At 43.9% G+C, this 15257-nt stretch overlaps 1 long non-coding RNA gene across 1 annotated transcript; it reads right to left on the bottom strand.

The window, feature by feature from the left end:
* Positions 1 to 7709: 7709 nt before the first annotated feature.
* On the bottom strand, positions 7710 to 10376 carry LOC128340924 (uncharacterized). Its single transcript, XR_008314091.1, has 2 exons — positions 10253 to 10376; positions 7710 to 8190 (listed from the first exon to the last, which is right to left on the bottom strand). It is a non-coding gene; the product is annotated as an uncharacterized LOC128340924 (long non-coding RNA).
* Between the last annotated feature and the right edge of the window lie 4881 nt (positions 10377 to 15257).

Raw genomic sequence — 15257 nt, 5'->3', positions numbered from 1 at the left:
CCCAAACTGGGAGCCTCCAGATGTTGCTGAACTACAACTCCCATACGCCCCAGCTACCATTTATTGTGGCTGGGGACGATGGGAGCTGTAGTTCAGTAACATTTGAAGGCTCCCAGTTTGGGAACCACTGATCTAAAACCAAAATAGTCTTTTATTTCATAATGATTCTTCTAATATTTTATTTGTTTGTTTGTTTAAAACATTTCTATACCACCCAAAACCTGAGTCTCTGGGTGGTTTACAATTATAATAATTTAAAACATCAAATCACTTAACAATTAAAATCATTTAAAACATTAAAAGATTTAAAACATTTAAAACCCAATATTAAAAAAATGGTTTTTAGAACCATAGAGCTAATTAAAATGCCAGGGTGAATAAATGGGTCTTCAGTGCCTTTTTAAAAGTTGCCAGAAATGGGGAGGTTCTCATCTCAACAGGAAGCGCATTCCAAAGTCCAGGGGCTGCAACGGAGGAGGCCTGTTTCAGAGTAGCCACCAGACGAGTTGGCAGCACCAGCAGACAAACCTCTCCAGATAATCTTAACAGGCGGTTGCGCTCATGGCGAAGAAGACATTCTCTTAAATACCCAGGGCCTTAGCTGTTTAGGGCTGTATAGGTAATAACCAGCACCTTGTATTTTGCCCGGAAACGTATCAGCAGCCAGTGTAGTTCTTTCAACTCAGGAGTAATATGGTCCCTCCTAGATGACCTAGAGACCAAGCTGGCTGCCACATTCTTAACCAACTGCAGTTTCTGGACTATATACAAAGGCAGCCCCACATAGAGCACATTAAAGTAATCTAGCCTAGAGGTTACCAGCATATGTACTACCGTCTTGAGGTCATTAATCTCAAAAAATGGATGTAGCTGGCGTATCAGCCAAAGTGAATAAAAAGCACCTCTGGCTACTGCCTCAACCTGAGATACCAGGGAGAGGTTCAAATTCAATCCAGAAGCACCCCCAGACTGTGTACCTGTTCCTTCCAGGGGAGCATGACCCCATCCAGAATGGACAGATCAAAATCATCTCCCGAGTTCCGACTCCTCAGAATAAGTATCTCCATCTTATCTGGATTCAGCCTCAGTTTGTACTCCTTCATCCAGCCCATTACTGCCTCCAGGCAGGCATTTTGGGAGGTTATGTCTTATCCTGATGATACTGACATGGAGAAATAGATTTGGGTGTCGTCAGCATACTGATAAGACCCTCCACCAAATCTCCTGATAATCTCTCCCAGCGGTTTCATGTAGATGTTAAACAACATCGGAGACAATATGGAGCCCTGAGGGACACCATAGGAAAGTTCAGATTTTGAAGAACAACAGTCTCCAAGAGACACCATCTGGAATCTACCTCCTACTGTGAGGTAGGAGCAGAACCACTGCAAAGCAGTGCCTCTCACCCCCAGTCCTCTCAGACATTCCAGAAGGATACTATGGTCAATAGTATTGAAAGCCACCAAGAGATACAAAAGGACCAACAGAGTCATACTGCCTCTGTCAATTTCCAATTGAAGATCATCCATCAAGCCGACCAAGGCAGTATCCACCCCATAGCCCACCCGAAAACCAGTTTGAAATGGGTCTAGATAATCAGTGTCCTCCAAGACCCCCTGGAGCTGGGAGGCCACCACCTTGTCAATCACCTTGCCCAGCCATGGAAGATTGGAGACAGGCCTGTAATTGCTTAACTTTGAGGGATCCAAGGCAGGCTTCTTCAGAATCTGTCTAATGATTGCCTCCTTAAGACCAGGAGGCATCCTGCCCTCCCTCAGAGAAGCATTTATGATCTCTACCAGGCCCTCTAGAACAGCTTCCCTGCCAGATTTTATAAGCCATGTCGGGCAAGGATCAGGAGGGCAGGTGGTAGGCTGCACCATTTCAAGCAACTTGTCCACATCCTCAGGGGTCATGAACTGAAACTGATCCTGGGTCATCACATAAGGGGAGCTGCTGGACACCTCGGTATCAAATTCCGTAACAATTGTGGAGTTTGAATCTAAGTCGCCCAAATATGAGAGATTTTGTCCACAAGAAACTCATTTAAAAGGCCACAGCGAGTAATTATTGTTTCCAAGAACTGATTCAAGGGGGATGGAGCACATATTAGCCCCTTCACAACCCTGAACAACTCAGCTGCATGTGAACTTGTGGACACGATACGGGAGGAAAAGAATCACAAATCTATGCAGATTTAATTTATTAATTGGTTAAAGCTCCTCTGAGATTCTTAACTGGGTGACAGCCTTGCTTAATGCAGTTCAGAGCTGTTTAGCTGGGAAGGAAAGGAGGGTTACCATCCTGCCAATATTTTACTGGCCTGACCAATTTTGTTCTGTCTGATAACTTGTAATGGGATCCAAAGGCCAGAAAGGTCAAGCTCCCTTTCTCCATCCATGATGCACAGATTTTCGCCTTGCTCCAGTTTTGACCTATCAGATGTTAACCTGGCCCTTCTCTCAGATGCATCAAGGGTATTAGTATTCCCCCCACCCCTCCACACATCGCTATCAAACATGATTACCCTGTAAAATAGGGATTGGATGGTACTCCACAATAGAGAACAGTAGAAGTAGGAGAACTAGATAGTTTAAAGAAGGTTGTGGAATTATGGCTACAAACTGGATATTACAAATTGAAGCTGGGTTTCAGAAGAAATCTTTAATGATTAGAGATTTGAGGCTGTAACAGTTTGGAACTGTTGAAAGTGAAGGACTTTGCACTGTCTCTTGTCTCAATGACAGTGGAGGACAGACTAGTGAGTCAGAGGGCTAGAGGGTCAAGACATTGGTCATCCCTTTTCTACTGCTCTGACACTATCTCTTTGGAATGTAGATTGCTACTCTTAAGGACACTTCCTTCCTTCCAGCCACTTCCTTTCTCTCCCTTCACTTCCTGTTCCTTCTGCCTTGCAACATGCAAGCTCCTCTCCCCTGCACCATGTGTGCAGAGATGCAGAATCCATCTGCATCCACCTAGCTAGCTAGATTAGAGATCCTAACTCCTCACTTTCCTATCTAGAATGGAGTTCTCTAATAAATACAATTTATATTGATTTGAAACTATGAACTGGTTCCAAGTTACTTTACTCTTAGCATACACACATGCCTAACTAAATTCCGCTGTGTTGTGTCTCTGTGCACTCTGCTATAATGAAAAAGGGTTTCTCCTACCAGAGAGAATTCCCAACAGGAACAGTCATCCTGGATCAGTCATGGGAGCAAAAGTGGATTCAAGACAGAGCTAGATACATTTGTGAAGGCAATCTTGTGATTTCTGTTCCAATGACTCAGGTGTGGCCCATTTGGGTCAAGAACATAAATGCTGAAAGAAAGAGGCATCTTTAAAAAATGAAATTTTATTTAAACTTTTATGCACTTGTGGATATAATACATTCGGCATGGCTACAGAGCAAGATGATCACAAACTTACACATGATATTGTGAGAGGGGGCTTAGGAGCTTATTGGCCCCCAAGATCATCATACTCAGCATGACCAGTTGAAGGAGGAGGTTCAGGGTTCCAATAGCGATATTATTTTTGGACATGGCTCGGGGTTTCTGCAGTTTTGGCTTTCACTGAGACTGGAGTCATGGTCTTCATCTGCAGCTGCCAAGCTAAACTTTTCCCTGGGTGTGAAAGCACATGTTTACCCATGTGCAAACCACACCACAATGCCTTGCTGTAATTGCATTGGTATAAACCTCTTCCTAAAATATTAGCTCTCTGTTTCCATTAATGACAAAATGGTAATGTGTGAAGGATTGGTCCCCGGCAATGATGTTAAAAAGCAGAATGGAACAAATGTTCCAAATGCTTTCTCTTTTGGGACTATTCAGTTCTGTATAATTTCACAGCTCCCCCTTTCATGTCCCATTAGGGCATTCATTGAAGTAGTTATTTATTAGGTTAGTGCTGAAATATTTGCAACTAAACATTTTTCTGTGTGGAAGGAGCTGAGGGAGGAAATGTTCACTTATTCCTCCCACCAACAATATCTAACTTTTTGCACTGCCTCATAGCCAGCTAACTACCTGATTGGCAACTACCTTCTTTTCCTTGTTGGCTACATGATCCAAGCCAGTTAAGAATCATGTAACCAGCATGATGACATCATACCACTACACACATAACCAGATATGGCTAAAAAACATCATTATAAAGCCAATTCAGAGTGCTTCTCACCTTCATTCTGAACTGACTTAGGGAAGCCAATAGGATTTGGCATTGTGGTACACCATGAAGTCAATTCAGTGAGAGGACAGGATGCATTCCCTGCCTTCTGAATGGGAGAGGACTTTTGCCCCGGTTTACAATCATTCCTGGGGGGCACTGAAAGGGGGGCGCTTTTCAGAATATGAAAACATTCAGGAAAATCACTCGTGTCCCACATTTCAGCTTAGTCATATTAATTTTATCAGAAGCCTTTCTAGTCAGGGCATATACAAAAGTCAGAAGACATCCTTCTAAAAGAAAACATGCTGTTTTAAAGAGTTTTTTTTAATTTTGTCTTTATTGTCTTTATTTTTGTGAACCACCTAGAGCCAGGTGGCACATAAATCAAATCAAATCAAATCAAATCAAATCAATCAATCAATCAATAGTCCCTAGTAAAGTAAAATTAACTTTATGGAATAAGAACAATGGCCTATTTTCTAGTACTCTCCTTCCAGAGTACATGCCATCAGACCTAGGAATCCTATGCAACAAGTGTATTTTCTACCTGGATCAGGTGCAGAGCATCTGCACCTCCAGCCAGCCCAGCCACTGTCACTGTTCTCCACCTCCCCCATGCTGGCATGCCACTCCCCCCCCTGCTTCTCCCCGCCTCCACATCTCTGAAGGGCCAGCTGGCCAGCCCGCCTCTCCCCCCTGCCCACACACCATGCTTTATGGCTTGTGGGCTGGCCATGAAGCCAGCCCACCACCTTCCCCCGTCACCTCCTCCTGGTAGCCGGCCAGGCCAGGTCGGCCCATCGCTGCCGCCTCTGGCAGTCGAGCCAGGGCCAGGCTAGCCTGCTGCCGCTGCCTCTGGCCTCCTCCTCCCAGCGGCTGGGATAGGCCAGCCCGCCGCCGTCTCCTCAGCCGACCGGTGGCTGAGTCAGGGCGAGGCCGGCCTGCAGCTGCCTCCTCCATCCAAGCCAGGGCCAGGTCGGCCTGTCACCACCACCTCCGGCCCACCACTGCTTCCTCTGGCCGACTGGCCAGACCAGGGCCAGGTTGGCCTGCCACCACCTCGGCCCACCACTGCCGCCATTGTCTCCTGTCCCCATTGCTATCTCCCAGGCAGTTGCTCTCACGAGAGCTGCAACACATGGGATTAGCGACGGGTATGTTTAGGAGAATTAAATATATAGATAGGCGAAATGCTCTTGTTAGAATTTTCATTAGATTTCTTCAGTGTTTTTGTTTCTTTCATCTGAATGCCAATCATCCAATAGGATTCTCTTCATAAGATCCAAGTCATCTCCTGGTGGGGCAATGTGGGTGGGATTGCTGCATCAGGGAGAGATCTAAGGGCAAACAGGCACCCAGAAAAGACAGAATGGACAGCAAAACTGTCCCAAGCATTCAAAAGGGGATGCTCACAAGAGCAAACACCCTTGCTCAAATGTTTGTGAACAGGATCAAGATGAGCATGGGCCCATTTGCAGCCTGCCTGGAACAAGCAAACAGGCCTCTGCTGACTGCACTCCTGTGGGTTGCCGCCCACTCCCACTGCCTAGTGCTTACCTCTGGGGCTAGGGAAGGGAAGGGATAAGCAATGGTGGAGGCAGTGGGAGCTCCTAGGGCCCTGACAGCACATCCTTTCTTGCTGGAGATTGGGACTAGAACTCCCTGTTCAGAATCAAAGTGGGAAAGGGATACTATCTGTGTCATTTCCACCAGAAATTGGGCCTTTGACAGCCTACAAGGGCCCTTTTCTTGGGAGTTATTCACACGGCTTCAGGCTTTAGGGTAAATGTTGAGTGAAGCCACTTCGAAGTACACTCGCGGCATTGAGGGAAGCAGCCCCTCCGCTCTGCTCTCAGTTTTCTTTTGAAACAAGTCCACATGAAGGTGTCCATGTTTTCCTTCTAGCCAATGGGGGCGGGGGCGGGGAGAGATAATGATTCTACACCAACACCTCTCTGTTTGCTCTGGTGTTTTCAGAAAAAGTAGCTTAAAACCAGCATTTTAAAAATCCAGAAATACCTCGAGATAAGCTAGAATTTGCAAGACAAAGCCCAACTTGTATGTGGAGTGGGTCCAAGGATCTCAAGAGGACTTCTGGGTGAGTTTGGCTGGTGTCTGAATGCACACACTCTCTCCTGAAAGAGATTTGGGAGAGGCATGGGAGGGCAAAGTCATTTGCCTTGTCAGCTCCTTCAAGCCATTTGCAAACAGCTGAATCAACCTTTTGCAAAGGACTTGAGTTTTTGTGAGTGTCTGGTTGGAATGAACAGAACAGCTTAACCCCTTTGGGGATAACATTGGGATGCTGAGTCGCAGGCATAAGAAAACAGAAGCAAAATACATATTGAGCAGTTCTGAAGCACAGCAAAGGAGTTCTAGGATGAACTGTTGAGGAGCCTCCCAGCAGCAACTTCTTCCTGAGGTTATTCCCACGATCACTGGAAAGTGGGCTAAGGGAGCTTAGCCCACTTTCCAGGAATCGTGGGAACCACCAGGGAACCACCAGGTGATCCCAAGGTGGCTAGCCCACCTAATTCCCCCCTCCTCTTAAATGAGGTTAATGGAGCGAGCACTCCCTTAACCTCATTTTTTTGCTCATGTGCTGCCGTGGCAACGCCCTGACTGGAAGGCTGCAAGCAGTGCGGGGCATCGTGCAAGGTGCACTCGTGCAGGGGCATCCTGGAATTTCCGGGGGCTGCACGGCCCCTGATATCCGCAGCCCCTGCCAGCTCCGTGACCGAACCAACAGTTGTGTGGGTGGCCGATCTGGCTGCCCAGGGCTGCCTTTTGTTCATCTGCAGAAGAAGCTCTTCTCACCAATCATGAGAAGAGCTTCCCTGCTTCCTTTTTTAGGGGCTCCTGGGAAATTAAAACCAAGGAAAGTTCAAGTGGCTTCAGGTCACTTTGTATTACAATGCAGACTGCGGATGGTCCTAATAGTTTCAAGAAAATAATAATAGTTTGGGGCGATTGTTCCTTGCTTTTGAGGGAGGCTCAGTTTGAATTCTACTCACAGACAAGTTGGAAATAAAATATGGAATCAGGAAGACATCTTGCAGCTCTAAAAGGAGCAACCTAATCTAACCCTTTTTTCACATATTTGAGTGATTCGACATATTGGCCTTACTGATGCAAGAGAGGGTGTGTGCTTTTCTGTTTGTAATTTAAATATATAAGGAAGCATTCAAAAGCCTTTTGGGAAAGAAGTTTCTGTGGCCAGTTTGTACAGCCAGGTACATCCAAAGGAGAGGTTAGGGAACATCATGCGAATAATCTGTCTGTTCCTTCTTAACCAAGTTGATCAAAAGGGCTGTAATTGGGGGATGGGTGGGAATGATTGTTCTAGATTTTCAGCCCTCCAAAATGTCTAGATGTCTTGATCTGGAGCCATTTCAAGGCACAGCTTGGCAGAGATCAGTCTGGGGAATTCTAGTTGGTGTGGCCTCTTAAAATATCTGATTAGTTGAAATGAGAGGTCTAACTGCATTTCTAAAAATGGCATTAATGCAAGTCAACCAAAAAAAGAGAGAGAGAGTCAGCATCAATTTACTCTACCCTTTAGAGAACCTAGACCTGATTCTTGAAAGCTCATTTTCTGAGATCCTGGAAACATACCCAAATCCTTGAATTCTGGCTGAATTCATTCCATGGCAGGGGAGAACTGGATTGAATTGGGCTGACAGGATAATTCCCCAGTGGGCTAAGATGCTGGATGCTAGTGTTGGGCTACTTTAACTGGTCCAACCAATTTTAGACCAATTTAACTGAAGCATTTAAGCCACCTTTGATATAAGTGAGCAAGAAGATGTTGTTGCTAGAGTCCACACTCTCCCATACATCTTTTGAACACTTCCAGAATATCCATAAATTGCTGGAGAGAGCTTGGCTCGTTCACTATGAGGTAACTGATTAGGGTTGTCAGCTTTGATTGAAGCAATTCCTGAAGATCCTCTCCTGAATAGCGATGCCAATACCTGGAGATTCCAGACTGATCTGTAAGGGCTGGCAACCCTATAACAGACAAATATGATTTAGCTAAGTGTGTGCTCCACCATTATCTTATCCTTTTCCTCACTGTCTTCACATTATAGTTGCATAGGTCTTGGCATCGCAGCTAGCTGTTGTAATCAAGGTTTCCATGTGGGAGGGATGGATGGATGGATAGAGAAATAGCAACTCATATCCTCCAACATTATACACATGGGAATAGGGACAGTCCTGTCTACTTTAAACAGCCCTCTTCTCTCACCAAAGGTCATTGCTTGAATGCCTCACCCCTGTCTTGCTATATATACTTGAAAGACATTCAGTTCCTTTTTCAGTTCTTCACTGTCTTCTGAAGTAGGGTGGATCAGGCCATAACTGACCCTTTTAACTGACCCTATGTCAAACCATTGTTATTTTATTTAGGGATCTGCAGAACTGATTCAATCACGAACCAGATTGCGGTGAATCGGACCAGCACAAGCAGTTCGACTGTGAACAGCTTTGAACTGGTTTATTTTATTATTTTTATTTATTTATTTTACATATTTTTATACCACCCAAAACTTACATCTCTGGGTGGTTTACAAAAACAACATTAAAGCATTAGTTAAAAACAAGACATTTAAAATACAGCAATTTAATTTTTTTTAAACAACATTCTAAAACAACATTAAAAACAAGCCAAAGATGTTTTTGTTCAAGATGTTCAAGATGTTTGTCGAACTGAACGGCCCAGTCGATCGGTTCAACTGAAACAGTTTGCATACCCACAGGGCGGTCCAAATTCGGACCAAACCATGCCAAATGATCCATTCACACCCCTAATTTTATTTCTTTTAAAATAATTTTATTTGAAACAAGATGTTATGCTCTGCTTTTCAGCTCTCTGGGGTTTACTACTACTACTACTACTACTACTACTACCACCACCACCACCACCACCACCACCACCACCACCACCACCATCATTGTTATAGGCTCACATACTGCACAGCAAACTACCAAGCAGCACTTACTGCTTACAAACCACTCTGTATGCAGCCCACCCACACTGCTGCTGATGTGCCGTGGACTACAGTGTGTCATCACACTTCTGATGGGGACTTGCTATGCAGTATGTGAGCCAACAGGAGCACAGGAAGCTGCCTTATACTGAATCAGACCATTGGTCCAATCCAGCTCAGTATTGACTGGCAGCAGCTCTCCAAGGTTTCGGGTAGGAGTCTTTCCCAGCCTTACATGGAGATACCAGGGAATGAACCTGCAATGCTCTTTCACTGAGCTATGGTCCCATTCCCTAAGGGGAATGTCTTAGCAGACAGTGCTCACATGTAGCCATCCACCCAAATGCAAACCAGGGTGGTCCCAGCTTAGCAAAGGGGACAATTCATGTTCATTACTGCAAGACTTGTTCTCCTCCCCTATAGTAGCATTATTGTTGTTGCTGTTGTTGTTGTTGTTTGGTGTAGCAACATTTAAGCAAATTTTGAATGGCACAGTGAATTTGGCTATACTTATAGAATGGCTGCAACTCAAGCACACTCAGCAGCATTTACTATCTGGATACAAGCAGTTATGAGGGCGACAGACATCAAGCTAGGGTTCTCTAATGCAGGGGTTCCCAACCTATGGCCCTCCAGATGTTGCTGAACTGCCACTCCATCCCACAGGTTGGGAACTGCTGCTCTAATGCACAGGTATTCATGCTAACATGTTGTTTTTTTAAGGGCATCCCACATTGTCCCCCAAAGGCAGTGATTTACATCAGTTACGAGAAAATGGGAACAGTCCCTGCTAAACAATTCCTAGCAGGTAACACCCACATCAGCCCCTGCACTGCAGGCTGGAAGCATTTGTGTGGGGGTGGGTGGCGAGGGACAGCAACACATGGTGGCTCACAAACAAATAGGTAGAAGAGAAGCGGGGTTGCGGGGGGAGCGTCCTAAGTAGAAAGAAGAATCTCACCGGAAGGCAAGGAACATGGAAGAAGGGAAACCCTAATACCATTCCTATGCTAGGCCTCCCAACTCTTGAGGCCTGTAACTCTTCCCCTCATCAGTGATGAGCTGAAAGTTCTTCTACTTACCTCAGAGTTGGATCACAGGTGGGAGGGTTCTCCAAAACCAGCCCTCCATATTACTACTTTTCAGTGTCACACTTGTTCTGCAGTGACAGTGACAGTGGCTGTGCTCCTCCTGGAGGCCATCAACTGACTGCTGTCATGGTTTCACCTGGAACCCTCTCAAGGTAACACTACATCACAATGCTATATTCTTCCCCACTTTTGCCTCCCCCTAAAAAACTGTCACAATGAACCATTTTACTGCCTGAGAATGGGGTGGCAAAATTGAGGGGATTGTTTCAGGGTGGTGTCTTATTGTATAGTGGTTATTTTTTAACATACATTTTTTAAAACCCTAAATGTTCTGTGGGTCCACACACAAGAGCAGTAATCGACCACTAATCTTGATATGAGCTTAATTACCATAGATTGACTTATGCAGAAGAGACCATGTAATTTCAAATTTCTTGTTGCATTTTTACTTTTTTCCTGGCCTCAGTTCTGGATAATCTGTGTTGTAAATTGGATTTGTGAGTGATTGATGGAAAGACAGATTGATCAAAAGAGACTCCTAGAATCCTATACTGTATTTGTCCCCTTATCCCATGACTGCTAAGTTTTCTTAGGAGTCTTTGATGAGGAACTTTGTTGAAAGCTTTTTGGAAATCCAGGTATAGTATGTCAACTGGATCACCATTATTATTATTATCAGCAGCATTATTATCATAATCATTATCATTGTCATCATTCTTATTGTTACTTGCCTGGAACCCACTAAAGTAGTTTTGGAGATTTTTGAGATGGTTCTTAAAATGCAAGTGGAAAATGTCATACCACAAATTTCATGACTTTTCAGTGCTTATGGCTATAAACTATTTAATGTTCTTCCATTAAAAAAGGGTTCGGAAAAGGCCCAATAATATACAATTTTCTTTGGCAAAAGGGCATAATTTAAACAGAGCGAAAAGGGTTCAAAAAGGGTGACAAAGGCACTGTTTTCTGCTATCCTTGGACCCCTCTCAAATGCGGTGTCCAAAGTAAATGAATCTAGATGGAAGTAGTTAAAACAGTGAAGCAAAGCAGTTCAGTTCTTTGAAAGATATTATTGCTAGCCGTATCCTCCTCCAGTCAAAATCTGCACTGGGAGACAGGGACCCACTTCAAGTAAATGAGTCACTTTTGCTTCCTCGCCAGAACAATTAAACTTCTTGTATAATAAAACATGACCTGAAGCCTGCCCTTCACCACATCATCCCTCCTCAAAACTCCCAGAGGTCAGCTCTGACATTTAACAGCTCACAAATTCAGTTTCTTAAGCTTCTAACGCCAACTTCAAGCTTTTAAAAATAAAATTAGGATATTAAGGGTAATTTTTTTTTTAAAAAAATAATTATTATAAGTTCTATCTGTGGATATATATGATGTTGTCAGTTTAGCTCTTCTGTTCAGGATGACATATGTCATGTTATCATTCCAGAGATATAACAGATTCTCCTCAGAATTACAAAAACAGGCGCTGTCCTCTTGAGTGTGCCCAAGCATCAAAGCCATGTTTTACATTTGGCTTTTGAAATGACGCTACGTGAACAATGCAAAGAAATGGTTAATGCATTTTGCAACTTGCTGCTTCTTTATTGCTAGCAGCTGAACAGTTTTGGGTGGTTCACCCTCCCTCCTTTGTTACTGATCTCTTGCCATATTGTGCATACAATCCCCTAACAACATTAGCTCATTTCTACTCCAGTCTTAAAGATTAGCTCATCTGGGTTATGTACTTTGGTGTGTAGGTGTTGAGTGCTAAAATATAACTTAACTTTCCTTTTGAAAAGACATTCTGAACAATAAGAACTAATTTTTGATCTTTGGAGTGTTTTCCTTGCGTTTCACAATACTGTACAAAATAAAAACAAGTTCTTAGTTTCATGCATTGCTAAGAGGGTGTGGTAAGGCTCCAGGTCCTTCTAAATCTGCCACCATCCGATGCTCCAGTCCAATTAAGTTCTTCATTTTTCTGAAATGTTTCTTTTGTAGTAGGATGATTAGGTGCATTTTCCTAAAAGGGTTAGGGTTTCTCATTTTTGGAAGAGTAGGTAACAAGAGATATTGACAATGATACATCTTTATCTTTCACATAACATCCCTCAAGAGGTGAGCAGCAAACTCTTCCGAACAGCAAACGAACAGCAAACTCTTCCAAAAATTAGCTGAAGATCACATGGAATTTTTGCCAACACACAGCACTCAACACACCAGAAATGCAATCACCATGCATCAGAAATAACTACTTGCAACAGGCTATAGAAAGCTGATTAATGGCAACACATACATTGCCGAAGGCCAAGTCAAAATGGCTGCATAGAAACAAAAAGAGGACAAATCTTGGTCTTTAGTGGACTTTAGTAAAAACCTGAGTTGATGCTTTTCTTTTGGGGACTTCTTATTATAGCTAATGTCCCTGTTATTGTTATATGACTCCCCTTACCTCTCCTCAACCCCTTCATACTAAAGGAAAAGGAAAGAACTGTTAGGCAGCAGGCTCTATTAATAGGCAAGGCCTAGTAACAGTGGTGACTGTTAGAATGACTGAATAATATAATTTATATATTTATTTATTATATTCATTGTTCCATTTCTATACTGCTTTTCATTAAGATAATCCCAAAGTGATTTACAATATAATTAAAACAATGCTCAATTATTACATATAAAAACAATATATCCCTATTTAAATGTTTTTAAAAACGATATAAAATACAAAACACACAAAACACAAAGCAGCGACAGTAAAAACTGTACTCTCATATAAAAGCCTGGCTGAAGAGCCCCCTTTTTACTTGTTTTCTAAAAACTGTGATGGAGGCTAAGGAGCCAGCTGGGAGAACATTCCAAGTCTGGGGGCAATGTCTGAGAAGGCCCTGTCCTGCATGCTTAGCAGCAGGGCTTCTCTCACCATTGGCACACAGAACTGGTCTTGTGGTAGCAAGCATGACTTGTCCCCATAGCTAAGCAGGGACTGCCCTGGTTGCATATCAATGGGAGACTAGAAGTGTGAGCACTGCAAGATATTCCCCATCAGGGGATGAAGCCGCTCTGGGAAGAGCAGAAGGTTTCAAGTTCCCTCCCTGGCTTCTCCAAGATAGGGCTGAGAGAGATTCCTGCCTGCAACCTTGGAGAAGCCACTGCCAGTCTGTGAAGAAAATACTGAGCTAGATAGACCAATGGTCTGACTCAGTATATGGCAGTTTCCTATGTTCCTATGTTCCTAGCAGAGCCCCCTCCGATGAACTTCTCAAGTGGACAGAAGCTCTTGGGAGCAGGCAGGCCTTCAGAGATCCAGGCTCCAAACCGTTAAGGGCTTTAAAGGTCAAAATCAGCACCTTGAATTGGACCCGGAAACAAATTGGTAGCCAGTGCAGTTCTGTCAGAATGGGTATAATATGATCCCTGCAGGCAGCTCCCGATAAAATCCTAGCTGCCACATTTTGCACTAGCTTCAGTTTCTGAATATTCTTCAAGAACATGTTACAGTATTCCAGCTGTGACATGACTAAGGCGTCGGTAACTGTGGCCAGATCTGCCTTCTTGAGAAAGGGACACAGCTGGTGCACTAGCCAAAGCCGTGCAAAAGCACTCCTGGCCATCGCCTCCACCTGAGCATCCAAAAGCAGAGCCAGGTCCAGCAGTACTCCCAAGCTGCACACTTGCTCTTTCAAGAGGAGTGCAACCCCATCCAGAACTAGTCAAATCCTGACTGGCTCTCCTACTGACCAAAAGTACCTCCTCCTTGTCTGGATTCAATCTCAGTTTACTAGCCCACACCCAGCCCATCACGGCTTCCAGCCCCCGATTCAGGTCATCCACTGCTTCCCTAGGATCAGTGGATGATAAGGAGAGATAGAGCTGATTGTCTTCTGCATATTGCTGACAACGTAGTCCAAGTCCCCATGTAACTTATATATAAATCAAATAAATAAATAAATTAAATAAAATAAACTTCTCCCAGTGGTTTCATGTAGACGTTGAACAGCATGGGGGACAAGACCGAACCCTGTGGGACCCCACAAACTAATGGCCAAGGAGCTGAGTAGTAGTCCCCCAGCACCTCCTTCTGGACCCTTCCCCCAAGAAAGGACTGGACCCACTCCAAAGCAGGGCCTTCAATCCCCATACTCAAGCAGTGGTCCAGAGATGGTATCGAATGCTGTTGAGAAGTCCAGCAGAACCAACTGGGACACACTCCCTTTGTCAAGTTCCTGATGTAGGTCAGCCATTAGGGTGACAAAGGCAGTTTCAGTCCCATTTCAAGGATGGAAGCCAGATTGAAAGGGATATCAATATCAATTTAATCCCTAAACTGATATTGCTTAGGTCTCAGATCACATATGGATGTAAATGGACTGAATTGGGAATACGTTTGCTTGGAAAATTTATTTTATTTATTATTTATTTATTACATTTATAAACTGCCCCATCCAGAGGCTCTGGGCAGTGTACAACATCTTTTAAAAAAGACATAAAATCCACAATTCAAACACAATGCTAAAAACAATATAAAAACAATTCAAAAATGATTAAAACTATTTAAAACCCATTAAAATACTTTTAAAAACAACAACACTTGATAAGCCTTGGAAGGCCAGGCCAAATAAATAGGTTTTTAGGGCTCTCTTAAAGGCTGACAGCGAGCCTAAACTGCAGATATCTGCCGGGAGTGCATTCCATAGACCAGGAGCAGCTACAGAAAAAGCCGGGTTCCGAGTCACCACCAGACGTACCGGTGGTAACTGGAGACGGACCTCTCCAGATGACCTCAACGAGTGGTGGGGATCATACCGAAGAAGGCGCTCTCTAAGGTAACCCGGACCCAAGTCATTCAGAGCTTTAAAGGTAATAACCAGCACTTTGTATTTCGCCTGGAAACATATCGGCAGCCAGTGTGATTGTTTCAAAACAGGTGTAATATGGTCACTCCGGCTTACCCCAGAGACCAATCTGGTTGCTGCATTTTGAACTAACTGAAGTTTCCGAA

Source organism: Hemicordylus capensis, chromosome 1 (assembly GCF_027244095.1).
Source record: "Hemicordylus capensis ecotype Gifberg chromosome 1, rHemCap1.1.pri, whole genome shotgun sequence".
NCBI lineage: Eukaryota > Metazoa > Chordata > Lepidosauria > Squamata > Cordylidae > Hemicordylus > Hemicordylus capensis.
Note: the sequence above shows the minus strand (reverse complement) of the source record. Positions and strands in the feature narration are given on the sequence as shown.